The 21845-nt window shown below is 44.9% G+C and overlaps 1 pseudogene; it reads left to right on the top strand.

Moving 5' to 3' along the window:
* The window catches only part of LOC105057745 (uncharacterized), a 48510-nt pseudogene extending 27567 nt beyond the window's left edge, over window positions 1–20943 (top strand).
* Window positions 20944–21845: the final 902 nt, after the last annotated feature.

Genomic DNA, 21845 nt, shown 5'->3' with positions numbered 1-21845 from the left:
TCCATCGACCCAGTTGACCATCTGGAGAGCTACAAGGCTCTCATGATAATTCAGGGAGCAACCGATGCCCTCCTTTGCATCGGCTTCCCCGCCACGCTTCGTAAAGCTGCTAGGGCCTGGTATTCTGACATCCGCTCACGGAGTATCCACTCCTTCGGACAGCTCGAGCATTCTTTCGTGACCCATTTCAGCACCAGCCAGAAACCACCACGAACCTCAGACAGTCTTTTCTCCCTCAAACAGGGAGAAAACGAGACGCTCCGACACTTTGTGGCCCGATTCAACGCGGCCACACTTGAGATCCGGGACCTCAATGAAGACATGGCAATTTCGGCCATGAAGAGGGGGCTAAGGGGGTCCCGGTTCACATATTCCTTGGACAAGACCCTCCTCCAGACGTATGCCGAATTGCTGGAGCACACGTACAAATACATACGTGCAGACGAAAGAGCTTCCGACCGGTGCCTAACCGAAGACGTGGGCCAGAAGGAGAAGTGGAAGAAGAATCAAGCATTCTGCTGAACCCAGCAGGCCCCCGATTGATAAACGGGACTTGCCCCGATGATGGAGTCCGAGATCGTCCCGACGCCGGAGTTCGAGACCGACGCATCACAGGTATGACTCCTACACTCCTCTCTCTGCTCTCCGTGCGCAGATCCTGATGGAGATTGAAGGAGCAGAATACCTGCGACGGCCCCCGCCTCTGAAGGCAAAGGGCCTTGATCGGAGAAGATACTGCCGGTTCCATCGGGGCCACGGTCACACCACCGAGCAATGCATCCAACACAGGGATGAAATAGAGGTCCTCATACGATGAGGGTATCTCGAAAAGTACCAAAGGGACCTGCCGGCTTGGCCCCTTCCCGACCGACAACCCCAACCGACTGAAGAGGCAGCGAATAATCAGCCTACGGCTGGGGTCATCAACATGATCTTCAAACGACTGGATCGGGGGACGACTGCTGAAGAGGAGTCGACGAAGAGGCCGCGCCAGGATAATGTAATCATCTTCATAGATGAGGATGTTCGGGGAATCCAAACTCCCCATGATGACACTGTTATTGTCTCGACGACGATAGCGAACTATGATGTAAAAAAGATTCTTGTTGATAATGGAAGCTCCACTAATATTTTATTTTACTCGATCTTCTTCTGAATGTAACTGTCGACCGACCGACTCAGGAGAGTCTCTACGCCCCTAGTGGGTTTCGTCGGGGAAGCCGTCGTGGTGGAAGGAGAAATTATTCTTTCTGTGACAGCTGGGACCGAACCACGATAAAGCACCATCCACATGACATTCACGGTCGTCCAAGTACCCTCGGCCTACAACACCATACTTGAAAGATCCGGACTAAACACCCTCAGGGCGATAGTCTCGACATACCACTTGCTGGTCGGTTTCTGACTAAAAATGGGATCGGAGAAATATGCGAGGATCAACAACTCGCTCGGCGGTGCTTTCAAATCTCTACCCAATGCGAAGAATCGAAGGACTCCCTGACGGCCGATAAGCAGGACCAACGGGAAGAGGAGGAGCGGGGTGAACCGGCTGAACAGCTGATTTCCATCCCGATGACAAAGAATTCTGAACAGATAGTCTGGGTCGGGTCGCAGTTGTCCGACCCGGAGCGACGGCAGCTGATAGAGCTGCTAAAGGCTAATGCCGACATATTCGCTTGGTCGGCAATGGACATGTCTGGCATACCTTCGAAAATGATGACTCACCGACTCAACATCGCCCCTAGCGCGAAGCCGGTGAGATAGAAGAAATGGACTTTCGCCTCCGAAAGACAGAAGGCCATCGACGAGGAAGTGGACAAGTTACTTGAGGTGGGCTTCATCAGAAAAATCACATATCCCGACTGGCTCGCTAATGTCATCATGGTGAAGAAAGCCAACGGGAAGTGAAAAATCTATATCGACTACACCGACTTGAATCGGACCTGTCCGAAGGACATCTTTTCACTGTCGAAGATCGACCAACTGGTGGATGCAACATCCGATCACCGACTACTCAGCTTCATGGATGCCTTTGTTGGATATAACCAAATCCGGATGGCACCCGAGGACGAAGAGCATACGGCCTTTGTGACTGCCAAGGGCCTTTACTGCTACAGAGTGATGCCCTTCGGTCTGAAGAATGTCAGAGCCACCTACCAACGCCTCGTCAATAAGGTCTTCAAAGATCAAATCGGACGAAACATGGAGGTGTATGTAGACGACATGCTGGTGAAGAGCGCACAGGCTTCAAATCATGTCCAAGACTTGGAAGAAACCTTTCGCACTCTTCGACGACATCGAATGAAGCAAATTCCGATTAAGTGTGCCTTCGGGGTGCCTTCGGGAAAGTTCCTTGGGTTCTTCATTTTTCAACGCAGAATCGAGGCCAACCCCGAGAAGATAAAGGCGATCATCGACATGCGGCACCTGAACACTAAAAAAGAGGTGCAGCAACTCAATGGAAAGATCATCGTGCTCAGTCGATTTATCTCTCGATCGGCTGAGAGATGCCTTCCGTTCTTCAAAACCCTGAGGAAGACGAAGGACTTTTCTTGGCCGAATGAGTGCCGGCAAGCCTTTGAAGATTTGAAGAAGTACCTAACCTCTTCGCCCCTGCTTGCAAAGCCAGAGGTCGGAGAAACATTATACCTTTATTTGGCCACCGCCTCAGAGGCTGTTAGTTTGGTGCTCGTCTGGGAGAACGAGAGCTGAACTCACCAGCCCGTATATTATACCAGCAAAGTGCTCTGCAGGGCTGAAACTCGGTACTCAAGGGCGGAAAAGATGATATTTGCCTTGGTCATATCCGCGCAACGACTCCATCCATATTTTCAGGCACACGTCATCGTGGTCCTCACCGACCAGCCCCTGAAGGCAATCCTCCACCACCCCGACACATCAGGACGACTGGCAAAATGGACGGTGAGGCTGAGCGAGTTTGACATTCAGTACCGACCACGATCTGCTTTGAAAGCCCAAGTCTTGGCTGACTTTATTGCGGAATGCCCGATAGCCGACCAAATGTCAGAAGGTGGGAGCTCCAAAGAAGCTGCGACTTCTGAATTTAACCCTGGATCAACCTGGGTGTTACATATAGATGGAGCTTCCAATGCCCAAGGGAGCGGGGCTAGGTTCCTGCTCACCAACTCAGAGGGAGTGGTTACCGAGTACGCCCTCTGATTCAACTTCAAAACTTTCAATAATCAAGCCGAGTATGAAGCGCTTCTCGTCAGCTTGAGAGTGGTGAAGGAGCTCAGGATCGACAGCCTCAGAGTCTTCTCCGACTCCCAGCTGATTGTGGGGCAAGTCAAATGTAAATTCGAAGCACTGGACCCGACCATGATGAAATATCTTCGAAATGTGAGAGATCTCATGGCACACCTCAAGTATTTCGAGATCTTCCACATTTTCAGGTCGGAGAATGCTCGGGCCGATGCACTCTCCAAGCTTGCGACATCTACCTATGGCACTTTGGGCCAGACACTCGTGGAGAGTCTCGAGCAATCGAGCGTCGACAAGGCTGAGGAGGTACTCCAACTGACGATTGAGCCAAGCTGGATGGATCCGATCATTCAGTACCTGATTGATGGAACCAGCCCCGAAGATCCCGTGGAAGCCAAGCGACTCCGATGGGCAGCCTCCCAGTATGTAATGATGGACGGGCGACTCTACAAAAGGTCGTTCTCCCTTCCCTTGCTACGGTGCCTGGGACCGACGGATGCGGACTACGCACTCAGAGAGGTGCATGAGGAGATTTGCGGAAGTCACCTGGGAGGCAAATCTTTGGCCTACAAAGTCCTGCAGCAAGGTTACTACTGGCCCACCATGAAGAAAGATGCGGCTGACTTGGTTTAGAGGTGTGAGCCGTGTCAGAAGTATGCCAACTTACAACATTAGTCCGCCAACCAACTGACTTTCATTGTCGCCCCATGGCCCTTCGCCCAATGGGGGGTCGATATACTCAACCCTTTCCCTCCGGCGTCTGGCCAAAGTAAGTTTATAGTTATCGCGATCGACTACTTCACCAAGTGGGTGGAGGCTGAACCTCTAGCATAAATTACCGAGCGTAAGATGGAAGACTTTGTCTAGAAGTCCATCATCTTTAGGTTCGGACTACCGCACACCATCATCACCGACAATGGGTGACAGTTCGACAACAATGATTTCAGAAAATTTTGTGCGAGATTTCATATCACGCATAAGCTGACCTCGGTCGGCCATCCACAGTCCAACGGGAAAGTCAAAGTAACCAATCGGATCATTCTGCATGGGTTGAAGACTCGACTGAATGAAGTCAGAGGCCTCTGGGTCGAAGAGTTGCACTTGATCCTATGGGCATACCGAACGACACTCCGGGCCCCGACCGAAGAATCTCCTTTCAACCTGGCCTACGGGACGGAGGCAATGATCTCACTAGAGATCAGGCTACCATCGATTAGAGTTTAGCAATATCGTGAATCGGATAATTTCGAGTGTCGGAGAGCTGACTTGGACCTCCTACCCGAGCTCCGATGCGAGGATCAACTCCTCATGGCTTCCTATCGATAAATAGTGGCCCGGTACTACAATACTAAAGTTAAGCCAAAGTCCTTCAGATCCGGAGACCTAGTTCTAAGGAAGGCGGAAGTCTCGAAGCCTCAGGATCAAGAAAAACTGTCCCCGAACTGGGAAGGACCCTACAAGATTGCAGACACCTGCAGGCCGGGCGCCTACCGACTTGAAACCTTGGAAGGGATGGCCATTCTCCGGACTTGGAATGCTGACAACCTGAAATTGTATTATCAATGAATTCTATATGCCCCTCTTGCTCGGAATACAATACAATTTCAAAACTCCAGAGTCTACAAAAGTTTGGCTCTCTGTCGAGGGTCGGCCCTCGCCAAAAGTACGAGCCTCGACGTCCCGACTTGAGCCCCACATCTCGTTGGGAATCTACGATTTGATTGCCGACTCTACGTCGAGTTTACGACTCGATCGACGACTTGATCGCCGAATCTACGACTCGATCGCCGACACATGACTCTTACGGTTCAGTCTACATTAACGGAAGGCCAGCGCTGACGATGAAACCTCTCTAAGTTAAAGCCGCACTCCTTCCACAGTTGACTCTCGAGCAACGCAGCTGGCTAACTTGTCGACTTAGCTCCGACTAAGAAGAGCAAAACGTCAAGACAACCACGACGTACCTATCCGACCAAGGTTCGGGCAACGGGTATTCGACTTACGACATGTCGATTCGGTTACGACCAGTCGAAGGATATTCGGTTTGCCATCGTTTATCATTCGCCGCGACGTACCCACCCGACCAAGGTCTGGGCAATGGATATTCGACTTGCGACGAACCGACTTGGTCACGACTGATCAGAGGATATTCGGCTTGCCACCGTTTATTATACGTCCTGACGTGCATGCCCGACCAAGGATCGAACAATGGATATTCGACTTATCATCGTTATCCTGTCCAACGAGCTACGTTCGGTGATCGGTCGACACTCAACCTGATGTACACGCCCGACCAAGGTCCGAGCGGCGGACATTCGACCTACAATTGGTACGGCTCTCGACCATCGAATCCTACGCTATCTGTATGATGGTCAGGATGCCGGCCTGCGATCGGGGCTTGCACTGTCTTTGGCATGGCGCACGCTACTGACTACCTTGATCGACTACGCTAGAGCCTACCGAACGTCCTAGTGAGAAATGTCGGAGCTACAACCTATGCACTCGGAGATGGCTCGGACGATCAAACATATTCAACCGCATGTGGGAAAAAGTGTGAAAAGTCTTTGATTTTGTTAAATTAAAATGACTTACAAAATTGGATCGAAGCCCGATTACAAAATTGGGATGAAGTCGGATTACAAATATCAAAGACTAAACAGAAAATGGAAATACAAAGATAACGGGCAGATACTCCGACTATTCGTTGGAGTCGACTTCTTGCACCGGGTGGAGTTCGAGAGCAACCGACGTGCCCGCTCGGGTCAGGAAGGGACCGGGGGTTGGAGCCACCTCATCCTCGGCAACTCGTTCCATCGGTAGTGGGTCGGCCTCTTCCTCTGTGGCTTGGTCCTCCGACCCTAGAGGGACGATGCCGCTCAAGTCAAGCTCTGGGTGCAGACTCTGAATCACATCCCGGGCATCCTCGTACCCCACCCGATAGGAGGCGAAGCCGCTCTCGAGGAGCTCCTCCTGGTACTCATCTGAGCCATCGAAGTCCTCCACCGCCAGACTCAGTACCTCCTTGGCCGGCTCTGCCTCCGCCTTCACTATGTCGGCGTCAGCTTTGGCGGAGACAGGTTCTCCTCGGCCTTGGCCAGGTTCTCCAGGCTAACGTGAAGCGTTCATGCTTGGCCTCGAGCTCCCTGACGCAGCCATCCCGCTCCCACCACAGTCGGTGAACGCAGCGGGTCTTGCACTGGATTTGCTCGCGAGCCGACTGAAGTTCGACCTCCGAGGCAGCTAGGCCGTTGGTGAGTCGGGAGATCTCCTCCTCGAGCCTAGCCTCACGGTCAACCGACAACTTCAGTTGGTCCACCAGCATCGCCTTCTCAGCTTCGATGATCTCGGCCCTATTCTTCCAGGCTGTCCGGACATCATCGAACCTTCGGTACCCGACCTCCAGCTCAGACATATTATAGATCAGCTGCAAATAGAAGGTCGATCGTCAGAAAAATGAAACGATAAAAATAACAATGAAGAGGAGAGAAAAGAAAGAAGAGTTCACTTGGATCATGGTCGGGTAAAAGGAAGAAAGCATGTCGGACACCGGTCGACCCCTCAAGAGCTCCCGATCGATCGGGAGAACAGTTGCCTGACACAACCTCTTGGCCAAGTTGTTGTTGGCCAGGGCCGACGCTCCCTCGGGGACCCGAACGTCAGACGGTGCGACATGGCCCGCCGACCTCGAGTCGTCCGCCGGTGCCATCGGAGCCTTCCCCCGACCTGTCGCCCAGGCTCGAAGATCGGAGAGGGATGGGAAGCTCGAACTTGACTGAGTTCCTCCTAAGGGTGCGACGGGAGCCGCCGCAGGTCGTTCGGGCTCACGTGCTTCGGCCCGAACCTCTTCAGTGGGTAGGGGGCCAACGCTCCTTCGGCTGCCCCCTCAGCCGCCCCTTCCTCAGATGGCACCTCAGGTGGCACCGTCGGTGCCGACAGAGCGATGACCGGCTCATAACCTAACGCACGTTCGGTGTCGGGCTACGCTGCCGCCGTCGCAATGTCGGTCGGCGATGATATCTGAGGCCTCTTAGGAGGCCGCGATGGTCTGGCCCCGGGCGCCGGTCTCTTCCTCGCCGCATGTTGCCGAATGTCGGCGTCTGTCAGCCTCACTCTCGGCGGTATCCTTGCAATTTCAACAAAGGGTCAGCACAAGTCCAAAGATGGATAAAAAAGATAAAAAATGACCGACAGACGGAGATGTACCTAAATGAGAAACCGAACTCAGACCGATGTCGTACAGAGCTTGCTCGATAACGAGCTCCCTCTGCTTCGGCACCGACACATCCTTCAGTCGGAGAAAGTCCTCTCGGTCTCTATCCTCCACCCGACTATTTTCATTCGATCGAGTCCGAGGGACGCCCCAGCGAGAAAGGAATCCCCAAGGAAGCGAAGAAGAAGCAAAGAAAAGTTGGTTCTTCCACCCGTAGATCGATGATGGAAGATCGATGATAAACGAAAGACCCTTTCGAAAATTGAAGAACCACCACCTTCGAGCTTTCGGGTGGGGTCAAAGGATGAAGAATGTCTGAAAGAAAGAAATACGGAGAAAGGTCGGCAAAAGCTGATACAATAGAGCAAAACTGATTGTTAACTAGACTGAGTTCGGCATCAGTTACGCCGGACAAAGCTCGTAATAATCTAAAATGTTCCGGACAAACTCCGAAATCGGGAAGCGAAGACCTGCCCGAAGGTCCTCGACATAGAAGGCCATCTGGCTCAGAGGCGGGTTGTTAACCCGACCCTCGGTCCCAGGGGCGAAGAGTTCGAACTGCTTCGGGATACTGTATTGCTACCTGAGCCGTTGGATGTTCTGCCCCGAAAGTGAAGAAGCCTCCACCTCCGGGGTCGATCGAGAATCGTCGGTCGGGTTTTTTGACTGACTTCCTCGAGGAGAGGTCCTAGCCATAACGCTAGCCCCAGGAAGAAGAACAAAGAGAAAAATAGCAAAGAAGAAAGGAGGCAAGGAAACAGGCACAGAAAAGAAAACTTCGAAAGGAGCTTTCAAAGGCAGAGGACGGAGACAACTATCTGGGACTGGGGGACAACTCGACAGAGCCTCAGCGCCAGGAGTAGATTTGCAGTAAAAGTGAAGTTTTGGATGTAAGTGGCCGCATATATATAAGGCCCTTCAATGGTCGAGATGAAAGCACGTCGGACGAGGGCTTCCCGAATGCCGACATGTGGCAGCGCCTGGGCCCTTCCTCGGTCCGACGGTTCGACGCACCTGCCACCAGATCAAGCCACATCGCCTCCATCCACGTGAACGGTTCCAGCCCAATAGCCTCCTGACACGTGGCGAAAAAATCGCATCGCGGAATTCGTTAACTGATGGCAGTTCGTGTTCCCAAGGAGACGGCGGTTTGCGTTCCCAAGGAGTCATCTGACATCGGATCGCTCATTGGTATGATCATCGGAGTTGGAGCATGACGTGATGGGAAACCACTCCTTTCGCCCGAAGCCGTCGCCCACATGGTGTTGGGAATAGTGTCCCAAAGCCAATCGTCAGCCTGTTGACGGTTGTGCTCCTTTTGTATTAGTACATGAATTATAAATAAATAAAAATTATTTTGATATTTTTTCATCATAAATATTTCATCTTCTAATGAACTCCTGTGTTGTGGTGAAGTCCTTAGGACTATTTAGACTCGACAAAGGAGGATTTGTCGCTTAGTCCTTAAACATGTTCGCGACCAAATGATACGTTGTTATCAAGGACGACAACGTTTATCGAGCATAGGTCATTGTGTGCCATATGGGTTGGTTGTCCTCATAACCAAAGAGTGTGGAGACACTGGTATGGCATACAGGTGAGATGTAATGGTACATCTGCACTGAATGTGACCAACTCCGGAGCTATTTCTGCTGTCAAGATTTGCTCCGATGGGATATGGGTATAAATGTCCCTCCAACCTGAGACTGCTACGGTGACTTGCAAGCAACTCACTGCACTTAGGTACTGGACTACCTGAATTTCTAATTCAGTGACGGAAGGTTGCTGGGTGTAGTCAAGTACTTGACTTGTCGGTGCGTGTGTCAAGATGGGATTGACCACTCCAGTTTAGGAGCTGTGTACAGTCGTATTTCAATTTAGCAAAACTTTGACCAGGGTAGTCCTAGTGAGGAGTCACAGGACTAATTGAGTTGAGCACGATTCGGATGATATCATCAGGGTTGACAGTTTAACCCTGAGTCGTCCTAAACACAAGGGTCAAAAGGGATGAATTATACGGTAACCATATTCACGTAGGTTCTGAATGTTGTGATTGTGATTATTCGATCTATCCGGTCATCGGGTACCATTGCTAGATGGTCACTTCGATTAGTACAGGAATTGGTTCCTGTGCTACCGGTTTAGGTTCGAACCTGCGGGGTCACACACATTAGAGGTTCCTTTCTGATCTGATGGCTGTTTATGAGTCTTATCTATCTGAGACTCTATGATTGAGAATTAGGATTCTCTAATCATGAGTTCCACACATTTTGGGTACCGGAGTCAAAATTTTGAATTTCAAATTTTGAATTTGAAATTTGAACTCTTTGATCAGGGTTTCATATCGATGGTCTCTGATGCCTGATTGTCCATTGGATTTGAACTCAATATTTATGAGAGGTTTAATTAGTGATTTAATTATTAATTAATTTAATTTGATTGAGTAATTATTTTTGGATCAAGTCCAATTGAATTGGATTCAGTTTGGATTGACCCGATTAGGTTAAATGTTGACCTAATCGCTAAAGTGGTTTAGTCCCTGATTTGATCAGGGGTTAGGTTTAGTTAATTCCTGATTTGATTAAGATTTTATTGAGCCTAATTAAGCCTAATTATGTTGGGTTTAATCTGGTCTAATTGTACTTAACCTATTTTAAACTAGGTTGGCTCAATTTAAATCAAACCACCTTGTTTTAAATTCCCTGCGACACCCAACTTCCTTGCACCCATTTGAATTCACGAGAAGAAACTTCTCATGAAATTTTTCTCACGCAAAACCTTTCCCCACGCCCTCATTTGTGTGCCATATGGATGGATAAAATAATTAGTTAGCCATTCAAATTCAAACATGGTTTGAATTTGAATGGATAACTTATCACTTGCCCTTTCATCCTTATCCATTTTGTGCGCCACATTACTTACACGAGAAAAGGTTTCTCGTGAAACATTTTCCACGCACAAAGAGCCACGCCCCTTCTCTTCTCACGCCCAAAAGGATAGGGATAAGTTGGTTTTCGTTTGAATTCAAATTTGATTTGAATTCAAATATGTAACCTCTTGTCTTTATCCTCTCACGCGGATAAGACACGTTTGACGTTGTTTTAAAAAGAGGAGAAAGGTGGGACGTGCGTAGAAATTTTAAGAGAGAAACTTTGGGGCGTAAGGAAGGCTTCTGCGCAAGGTGAAGGTCCAAAACCTTCCGAGAGAAAAAGAAAGAAAAGAGAGAAAATTGGGCACAGGGTTTTTGGTGTGTACCCTAGGGTTTCTACCTAGGGTTCGGGAAGTGAGATTGGTATGCCACGAGTGTCGTGAGTCCACCAAATTTTAGGGAGAGATCCATCAGCCTCTCAAGCAACTGTGTAGACGATCCGAAGCATCCGAGAAGTCGGCACACATCGATCGAAGGAGTTCGATCAACATCTGCCATCAAAAGGATGAAATCACAAACTAGCATTCGTGAGGAGCTGATCAGACGGGAGCTTCGTGTGGACGATCCGCAGAGGCCAGACATTTGTGTGGTTGCGACGTGATGATCAGAGCCCCCCGACGGTGATCAGATTGTGGTGATCGACTACCCGCAAAAGGTGATGTGTTCTGAACACAGTACTGTAAAAGGTTTACTGATTCAAATTTGAATTTCAAATTTAAATGCATGCTGTTGTATCATATTTAGATCCTAGTGTAGGTTTAATTAGTATTAATTAATGAGATTAATTAATAATTTCGCTGTAAAATAGTAATTTTGAAAAAGTTTTAAAATTACCATTTTGCCCCTGCACTAAATTTTCGCTTCACGTGGAAGCGTTGGCCAATATGTCATCCGATTCAGGAGTGGGGGGGGCAACTGTTGGGATATATCGACCAACCTTTGTACGCCGACTTACCCTCGGACCGGTCAGACCATCGCCCGACTCTACCGACCGACGATTCCGACGATGACTGCTGGCAATGGCTTTCGACGATATCCGACCGAAGGTATGTCGGCCGAACAGACTCATATTGTTTCCCGACCGACCAAGCGGTCGAGCCCAAATCACTGACCCACTATCGGGGGTGGCAGCCGACGTCCGACTTCCGCAAGGCACCGGACCAGCCGATGGTGTCTCCGAGTCATCACCCGATGTCTCGACAGCCGAATACCGACCTATAGTCAGCCAGCCCACCCAAACGCCGTACAACCGCTATGGCAGTTGTCCTATCAAGGACATCCGGTATGGCCGCCCTAGGGCATTGTCCTGTCAAAGACATGGATCAATCCCAGTGACTTGACAACCCACGGTGATGTGACAGCCTCCGACGATTTGACAACTCCTCAGTTGTCTGCACCATTAATGGCGGGACCATATCGCGTTCTACTATAAAATGGGGCAAGGCAACAGTATTGATAAGTTCTAAATTCTGAGCAAGCTTCCTCAAGCTCTCTGAAGCGCCTCTTAGCTCTTGAGCTCTCTCTCTAGTTCTCTCTCTCTCTCCTGTTGAGCCCCTGATTTTTCATTGTTGCCTAGTTTTCTCTCTGACTTGACCGTCGGAGGGTCCCCGCCGGAGGTATCTTCGGTCTGTGAGGACTTTTCTTATAGATGCGCGACACCGACGATGGAGGGATTGGCTGCAACAAACATCACACAAACAGAATAGGATTGAGACCGGGACAGACCCAGCCTAATTACCCCTTGGGTCATGATTTTGAGCCCAGTTTAACCCGTTGGTGGACTGGATTTGGCTCATCCGATCGGGTCAGGATTCAGCATGACATTGACCCAATCCAAAATGTTCAGAGCCGGGGATGAAGCTGGGAATTTTTTTTTAAATTTATTTTTTAAAGAGAGAATGGGAGGCTGAGCCATCCAACAAAGAAGAAGAAGAAAGAAAGAGAGGAAAAAAAAAGGTGGTTGTTCGCTAATGGTATGCCCGTGGGCCGTAAAGGGTGCATGGTGCGGCGGCCCGTTATCCTCCCACCGTTGAGAGCGGGAGGTGTTCGCTGCTCTGTGAAGCCAGCCTCACGCGGTCCCCTCCACTTTAGGAAAGGCACGACTCAGGCCTTAGCCCGAGCCGCACATCTCACCACCCAACTTGGAACGGGCGAGCCAGCCATACGCCCCCATTACACCCAGACCCAAAGGCGTAACCCAGCGTCCGAACCACCCATTGCCCCCACTTGGGTTACAGGCTCTCGTTACTGAGCTCGGCGATGGAGGTAGCGAGACTTCTATCTCTTAGAGCATTATAACATTTTGTAAACCGGCGATGTGGGACTAAATAGATCAGCGCTTCAACAAGAAGCACCGTACCCACACCAATGACCTCCCTATTTACACAATTACACCCACATCCAGCAATAACGTAATAATAATTATCATAATAAAATAATTATCTCGTGAAGACGCTTCGGAAAGAAACCTTAAACCCTCCAATCAAACCCTCCCTTCGCTCAGGTTTCGACTTTACCGTCTCATCGTCCGTTATCTTCTTCTTCTTTTTGTTTTTTTTCAGTTGTTTGAGTTATTTTTGGGATTAATTGTTTCTGTTTTAGATTTAATTGTTAAAGGAACGTTGTTCTTGTTCTAAACTTTCGTTTGATCATGATCAGGCAGGCGCACGTTTTCTCTTTATGATCAGATAGATCTCATCCACAGCGTGCCTGAGGGCAACTTCGCTTCCAACCGTATTTTGTCCCATATCATTACATTCTGATGATCCTTGCTTTTCTTTTTTCTCTTCAAATATTTTTGATATTAATTTCAGTGAGAGATTATGATCCATTTATGGAACTGTAACATGAGGGTTTAAGAGAAAGTGATGATTTTTAGGTCAACGGAGAAAAGAGGAAAGCTTAATCATACCTTCTTGACCATTCTATTTCTTCTTGTGAGTGAATTTAACCTTACCGTCTGATGATCTAGTTAGTTTTCTGTAAATTTCAGTGACATTTTATAGTAAGTGATTTTTTATTGTATTTGGTAAATTTAGCGTAATGAGAAAGTTAAGATTTTTTAGGTGAAAGGTGAGATCATGCAATTTTAATTATAATTACTTGATGTTTCTAAGTTGTTGCGAGTCAATTGAGCTTTCTATTAGCAATGATGATGTTTGATCAAGACTTGCCAATGTTGTTTCAAATCAAGCCTTCCATGGGAACAATATATGTAGAGACAGTAAATATTTGATTTTGAAGAATTTGATCACTCTATCTGCTACTTCAGTATCTCTTTGCCAGATTAAATATTCTTTTCTGAATCTGTTCCTTTTTCTAGGTATTCTGACACAGGATTTACAGTTAATGATGTAGAGTATGAGGGGAGCTTGCTTATTGTAAAGAACAAGCATGAGCCCTAAAATTTTTTTCAGAGATTACTGCTGAAAGGTAGGTTGGAAAGTTGCTTATCTATTATCATCAAAAAAGAAAGATGTTTATATATTATATTGTTTAAGAGGCGATTTCTGGCCATGTGGTTTGTTACATTATCCATCTGTCATGTGACTACATGGTTCACAAGACAGGAACTTACTTGTTCTTGCTAAGTTGGAAGTTGGTCTGGTCATGATGGAACTTAATATCATTTATTCTTCGAGCAGAAAGATATTATAATTTCTTACTTGATTTTATTAATCATGTAGTTATCTGCATTCTCGTGTCCTAGTTCTTGACCTTCTAGCTAATTTCATATATATGTTTCTTCTGCTGCCATTTATTCTACTATTTTTAGACAGAGACTGGAATTTGGTTGTTCAATATGTCTGACTTAAAAAAAATTAAGTCATTTTAACAAGTTATTAATACTTGTTTTTTTTTTTTTAATGGGAACAAGTGCAGTCTATCCATATTTCAAATTCTGTGGCCAGTTCCAGGTATTTGTTCTGCAAGCATTTTCCCTTTATTATGTTGTCCTGCAATTGACTGATTTCTAGATGGTCATGTTATTGTTTCAACCAGAAGCTGATTGGGTTCTTCATGGTTTCTTTTTTTCTTTTTTTTCTTTTCTTTTTTTTTTTTTGAGGGGGGGGGATTATTCTCTCTAAAAAAGAAAAATAAGATCTACGGTACCATCTATATGTGCGTGAATATGTCATTTGCTATATCATGCAGGTGAGAAATGTGAATGTGCTGATCTATTTACAGGGATGTGTGTGAACTATACTCAAGTAAAAGTTCGAACCAACATTTTAGGGACAATAAACGAAACATTGAAAAGATAAAGCAAAAATCCTCTAGTTAGCAACCATAAAATTATTAACCAACTAGTACTAGAATCCTAAGTAGAATGAGAAGGTCAACTTTGTCATTTTAGTATTCATATAATAACACTGTCACTATATTAGGGAAATGAACTAGACAACACGATAACACCAGATGCTTTCTAAGATGCAATCTACTATTTAAGTACTGGGTGGCTTATCTGTAATATTGAATAAACAATTATGAAAAACAACCATGTTTATGGACTTTCATATTTTAGGTTCTTTTTATGTTTTATGTATTTTCAGAATTTTTATGTAGAATCCGTGCATGAATTAGGATATCATAATGGGCCAGCTATTTAAGTAATTGTTCTTCAAATATGTTCTATAGGAGCTGCATCTACTTGCATCTGCAATTGGCCTTATGTACCGGGATCTAGCTTTTCTAGAAAGGGTAAACGGGTGAGCACGACGTTAAACTAATATTCTGATGAAAGCTATTGAAAGGAGTTTCTCTAGAGAAGAGAAGTGATTCTATATCTTCCTTCCTCTAGTTGTTGCTGATATGTTCTTCAGTAGAAATACATTCTGTGCTTGATGACCTTGTTAATTAATCAGAAATGTATTATATGCCTTTTCTTTTATAGTAAGATGACAAATTGATTTCTAGACTCAGTAACTGAAATCTTATAATGTAGCTTTTTAAAAATATTAATGAAATTTTGTTTCTTGATGGAACTGGTTTGCAATTTTTCTTCTCATTTTAATGTCTGCATTTTGTATAATCTGTGCCATGCACATCTTTTCATCTATTGATTCTTTATTATTTCAATTTTCTTGGCTTATGTTTTTTTTCTTTTCTTTTGATCTTTTTCATTACATTTGTTTAGCGTTTATTTCAGAGATTCTGATTCTTGGCTGTGGAAGGCACATTGAGCCAGTGAGCCCTGAGCTCCGTCGCTTCATACGGTCTACAGGAATGAAATTGGAAGCAACGATTTGGTATTGATTAGTATTCAAATGTTTTAAATTTTTCTAGCAGCCCCTGTTTTTGCTGTTGTTGCAGTCAAAATCACCAGAAATATGGATTCTTGTTGTGAATTATGATGATTATTTTATTATTTTGTTTCTTCATTATTATTCGATGCAGCTTTCAAGTGATTATTTTATTTACCTTAATTTCCAATTTGTTTAACAGAGAAATGCTGCTTCTACTTACAATATATTAAATGATGAAGGAAGGCCGGTGGAACTACTTCAGAATCTTCATCTACCATGTAAGGATCTTAATCTACCCATACAAAATTCTGCAACCTCACAAAGCTTTTGCTTGTGCCTATGACACTAGAAAGATTATTTACATACAATCATAGAGCTGATATTTCAAAGGATGAAATTCTGGTCAGGTAGAAATTGGTTATTTTTGAAATTTGGTGCACTGAAAACTCACATCTTACCTCAAAAAAAAAAAAAATCGTGAAATGCATAGTGGTACACCATCTGTTAAGGCCTTTAAGCATAAGGATGCCTGTACAGTTGGGCTTGTACACCAAACTGAGAATTTTCATGAAAGTAGGAGAGAGCAAGAGATGATCTGATACAAGAGTTTGTACTAGCTGAAAAAAATTGATGGCTTGACATACGATGTGTCTAATGATGTGGCACAGAAAATGCCATGGGTAGATGAAGAGACTAGAGGATAGATGAAAAAGATATGAAGTGTAGTATTGGTGGGTAAATAATTAATATAGAAGGTGATAGAAGAGGGAAAATAACTTCTGCATAGTCTATAAATAGTCTTGTACTCATTCATTTTGGGACAATCCACTGCTAATAGGACGTTGCCTTCTCATTCTCCGCTTATTGAATGAGTTGCCTTTGGTTGAGGGATACTTGACTTTGCATCCTTGCATTTGCAGCTTGACTCCTGTGCATGCATTTTTCAGCTCTGCCTGTAAAATAGATTGAGTTAGATCTATATTCATAAGTATCTCGGACTGGTGTTGAAGTGGGCCACAGCCCGAATCCTATAGAAAGGAAAAAAAAAAGACCTCGTGAAATATATTCCTTTCTTCTTGAATTTCTCCACTAGTAAATTCCTCTTTTTAAATATAAAAAAATTGTGCGTTGAGAGAATTTCTCCCTTTGACCACTCAACCTTGATTTTACCATCTAAATGTATGATGCTGCAATGTCCGGATGCTTTTATTTTCTTTATACATATGACCTTGTGTGGGATACACAAGCATGCAGAAAAGCACCATGTCTTCCCATTTGGATCACTAAAGAGTTGTGTAACATACCAACCAGCAGGTGTGGTGGTTGATAATTGAAATCATGCAGTTAAATATTCTGATTATAAGGTAGGGTGCAGTGGTGGTGCTATTATTTAGAGGCTGTCGTGGGATCGGTTGCCTTGTAAGAGCCTTTTAGTTAATAGAGCTATATTACCACATGATCAAATTCATTGTGATTTATGTCATTCTATAGTCGAAGATGCTAATCATGTTTTGCACTCTTGTTCGTTTGACCTAAGCTGCTGGAGTTTGCTAAAAAATTTTGGCAGTCTCTCTGCTATTCCTTGATCTTTGCCGGAGCTTGTGCACATCTTTCTCTAGGCAGAATCAGGATGGAGAGCTTTTCTGGCTTGCATTGTGTGGCAGATCTGGGTAGCTCATAATGAGAGATTATTTCAGCATATGTTGTAATGCTGCCGGCACAGTTGATTCAAGATGCTCTGGCTTTTGTGCCAGGTTCCTTTAAGTCGAACCCTTTGATATCTCTGTCAGGGAGCTGGGGTGGTTCTTCCTCCTTAAACACTTCGCAACTGGTCTATTGGCAACCTCTTGCCCTTGGAGTTCTAAAAATAAATTTTCATGCAGCTGTTCAAGGAAACAAGTCAACTGTGGGTTTTGTTATTCGAGACCATACTGGAACTTTAGTTAAGGCACAAGGCAAAGCAATCAAATCTTCTTCTGTGCCTCTAGTGGAGCTAACAGCTGCTTGGTTGGGAATTAAAATGGCTGTTAATGAACTTCACCTACATAATATTTGGTTGGAAGGAGATTCTTTAACAGCGATTCACTGGTTAACTTTTCTTTCTCTTCTGATCGCACCCATTCTCCTCTACTTAATGACATAAGGTACTGGCTATCATCAAGGCCATCGGTTAGGGTTTCTCATATTTGCCGGGAATGTAACCAGGTAGCAGACTTTATGGCCCGTCAGGCTTTGATTGCTGACTGTACCTATGACATGAGTGATATGTAACCTTTTGCTCTAAAATGCCCTGTTACAGGCTGATTGTCTTCAGGTGGTATTTTTTTAAGAAAGCATTGATCTCTCTCATGTTTCCATGCTGATCAATGTTCATTATGCTGGTGCTTATCCTATTATTATTTGTGTTTATGGCTCGGCACTCTGTAATCGGAACACTACAAGGGCCTTGTCACAGATTATCTTCTTGCTCAGGCTGAAACTCTGGACTTTTAGGCTTTCTTTCCTCTGCTAATTTTTCTCAAGGCATATGGATCTCAGTTCATATCTGTCATCAGCTTATTCTATGTTTATTGTTGGCTATGTTTAAATTGCATCATCTTTTTGTTGATAACACTCTTATATCCTGCTGTTTCATCAGCCAGATATCAAGTTCTATCACAAATAATTTTGATCAAGTATGCTTTCCTTACAGACTACTCTCATATACAGTGGCTGCCTTTGTTCCTAACCCTTTCACAGGATAATCAAGGCTGTCTATTAAGTCAGCAGAATTGTTGTCATTTATATGGTTCGACTTTGGGAGCTCAAGGATTTCTAGTCGGAGTCCAACAAATATGTAAGTTCTCTGTTGGGTTGCTGCATATCGGCTATGATGTTCTTGGTGAGCCAATGCTGCACATGGATGCTATATTATGAGTCCATATTGTGTTTCAGAAGGAATAATGCTTGTTGTGGTGGGAGCATTTGGTCATCTCTGCAAGTTGGTTTTTTTTTTTTTTTTTTGAAACATAATGAAGGAGGTGGGCCTCCCACATTGTTATTATTGAAATTCAGTTATAGATTGAACAAGGGTGCTATTTACAATGAGGAGAAAGATATGGACTGTTTGTAAAAGGCTGACATACGGGTATTAGATTGTGTGAGTGGGTTTTCCGCCCTTGCTTTTAGGAGAGGCTGCATGGGTGGCTACTTCAAAGCAGTTACGTAACAAGAACTAGGGTCTTTAGAGTATGACTCCCACGGAATTTACTCAGCAATGGCACCATCTTCAACTCCTTACACCTGAATGCTTAAATGGCCGTGCTTCGCATAGAGAAGATGATAAAGCTTCCTTCGCTACGTGAAGAGGACCATTCAAAGAACAAGGAAGCAGCCTGTTTTGCTAACAGTTTCGGTGATTTTGCTTCAAAGCAAAACACCCGCTTGTTCCGTTCCTTCCGAATGCACCAGCAGGTGACTAATACTATTGCACCTATTGCCCTGCTTAAGCCCTTTAATGCAAGAGAAGGCACCCATTTAGTCCATAAGTCAAGATATGTGCTGGGAGTGGGAGGAACTGGGAAGTTCTGTAAAATGAGAGCCCAGATTGCTTTGGAGTAGGCACATTCCAGGATTGAATGGTCCACTGACTCCCCAAAGGACGAGCAGAGAGGACATGCATTTGGGCCAGTGATGCCTTTTTTTTTTAGATTATCAGCAGTCAGTATTTTATTGTTGAAGCAGAGCCATCCAAAGATCTTTGTTTTCTCAGGAACAGGGAGTTTCCAGAAGGCTTTACCGAGTGGAGAGATGATGCCGCCATGTGACAAAAAGATTATTACAACTTCAAGGTTGCAGAGGCATTCGATTTCCAGACTCTGGTGTCGTTACTTTCGGACAGGCTGAAGGTTTGAAGTATGACATTCTAGCAATGCTGCGGTGGTCATGGGCCTTCTGAATGGATCTATCTTGTTTGGGTGTTGAACAAACTTCGCTAATGTCTGAGAGGGCTTGTGAGACATGATAAACAAATTTGGAAGAAAGGTTCTCAAGGGCTCATTTCCTGTCCACACATCATGCCAGAAGGAAGTCTGTTGTCCATTGCCAATTTTTGCGATACAACTTTTTTGGAACAGATCCTGCAAATTAAGTATCCCTTTCCAAAATGGTGTGGCGGTGCATTTGAGATGAGGTGACGACAAGATTGGTGACTGCCTACGGCAGTATATTTGCCAAATTAAGTTGCTCCAAGGTTTGCCGTGATCATTGAATTATTTCCACCACCATTTCATCAGCAGCAATTGGTTTAAAATAAATAGGTTGGGGACACCAAGGCCTCAAAGATTTTTTGGCCGGCAAATCTACCAAATCATATCCCAGCTGGCAAGGTATTTACATTTGCTCACCTTCTCCTGGTCCGACCAAAGGAAACTTCGGCAGATTCGATCAATTCTCTGAATGATGATCGTGGTGACTTGGAGAATAGACATCCGGTAGACAGGGATTAATCTAAGCACGGAATTAATGAGGGTCAACCTGCCTGCCAGTGTGGGAGTATTCCATTTCCAGCCACCAAGTTTCTTATCAACTTTTTCAACAAGAAAATTCCAGTCTGCCAATCTAAAGGTTGAGTGACGAAGGGGGATGCCAAGATAAGAGATGGGCACCTGATCTACCTGACATCTCTGCAAGTTGTTGTTTGCATTATTGCCTTGAGTGCCTTTTCCTTTTCACTGTATTATGATATGGTGTTCGGGGAGACAGACTCAGCTGGGTTTGTGTTGGTAATTGGGAAGCAACTCTAAATTGTCAGTAATGGTTCTCAGTTTCATTGGATGGTGTTACTAGCATCTACTGGTTTATTACTCTGGCAATTATTCTGGTGGTCTAGACTGTACAGCAGACAATGGCACTTCATTCAGGATTCTCTGGTGATGGGTGATACTATACAGAATGGTATGCAGAATAAACATATACTGGATGGGTTCACTGATACTATCCTTGATGTTCTAAGCAGGATCATATATGCTTCAGGGATGTTGGGGATTATTTTATGCTGAGCTCAACTTTTCTTTTTGCACCATCAGGTTTATTTCTTATGCAGTGTAGTGGAACCTGATGACTTTTCACAACTGATGGATGGGGTGATTGAGGTGTTTTGCCAATCCCCATCCTTGCTTCTAGGGCTTAAGTTTGTTTCCTCTTTATGTTGGGCTTGTAATTTGTTTATCGTTTTGGGCTGCTTGCTATTCTCATGTGGTACAGATACTATGTGTACTTGTAGTTGTATCTTTCCTTCAATGAATCAACAGTACTTCTCTTTACCACAAAAAAAAAATGGAAAAGGAGACGGCAATTATCTTGTTTCTAAATTAAGAAACTCATCAACAGCTGATTTTTTTTCCTTTTTTTTTTTGATTGAGAAAAATAGCCTAGTTAATAACAGAAATTTGATGTTTTCTTAAAGTTATCACTGAAAATTGTTTCTTATGGTCCCACTTTTTGTCATTTTAGGCAAGAGTAGGGGATTCCATTCTGCAGGAGGCTTTCATTTCAATCCCGGATTGGTAACACCTCTAGTTCTGCTAGTTTGATTCAATCTGTGCTGTATGTTGAAATTCCCCTTCTTGAATTGAATCCCTTCCAATCTATCAAGAAAAGAAAAATCCTCAAAATTTAACAGACATGAATGGTACACAGAAAATAGTGGACTGGCCCTCCTTCCTTGTATGACGGTGGACATAGGGCGGGGCAGCATTGCTTTCGTGAGGCCCATACACCTATCCTCCAACATACAGGTCCAAATGAATGCCATTTCAGTTCTTTTGACCTTTTATATAGTTCTTTTCAGTTCTAAGACGATGCACTTGCAAGGAAAAAATAACAATGGTCATTCGGTACTATTTTGATCGAAGTGTTCAGATTTTTCCGACTTCAAATGGTAGTCAGAGTTGAGAATTTGTAGGCTGGTTAAATTTGTTCAGCTTTTTCATTTGTCACTATTTGTTAGAGAGTAAGTCTCTCTCTCTCTCTCTCTACTAGATTTGAGAGGGCGAGGTCCCCTATCAAATGGTGAGGTCTGAAATTAGTAGAACAGCTCTCTGGAACATGGCAGATAATAAACCAGATACATGACGTATGTGTTTCAAGCAATATGGTCTAATTCCACAATTTCCATGAGTGAAATCTCATTGCAGATTGCCTTGCTTGTTCGAAGTGGATATCGCCATTACATAATGATTACCGATGGTTCATGGAA

Source organism: Elaeis guineensis, chromosome 14, assembly GCF_000442705.2.
Source record: "Elaeis guineensis isolate ETL-2024a chromosome 14, EG11, whole genome shotgun sequence".
NCBI lineage: Eukaryota > Viridiplantae > Streptophyta > Magnoliopsida > Arecales > Arecaceae > Elaeis > Elaeis guineensis.
This window is presented reverse-complemented; position numbering and strand designations above follow the sequence as displayed.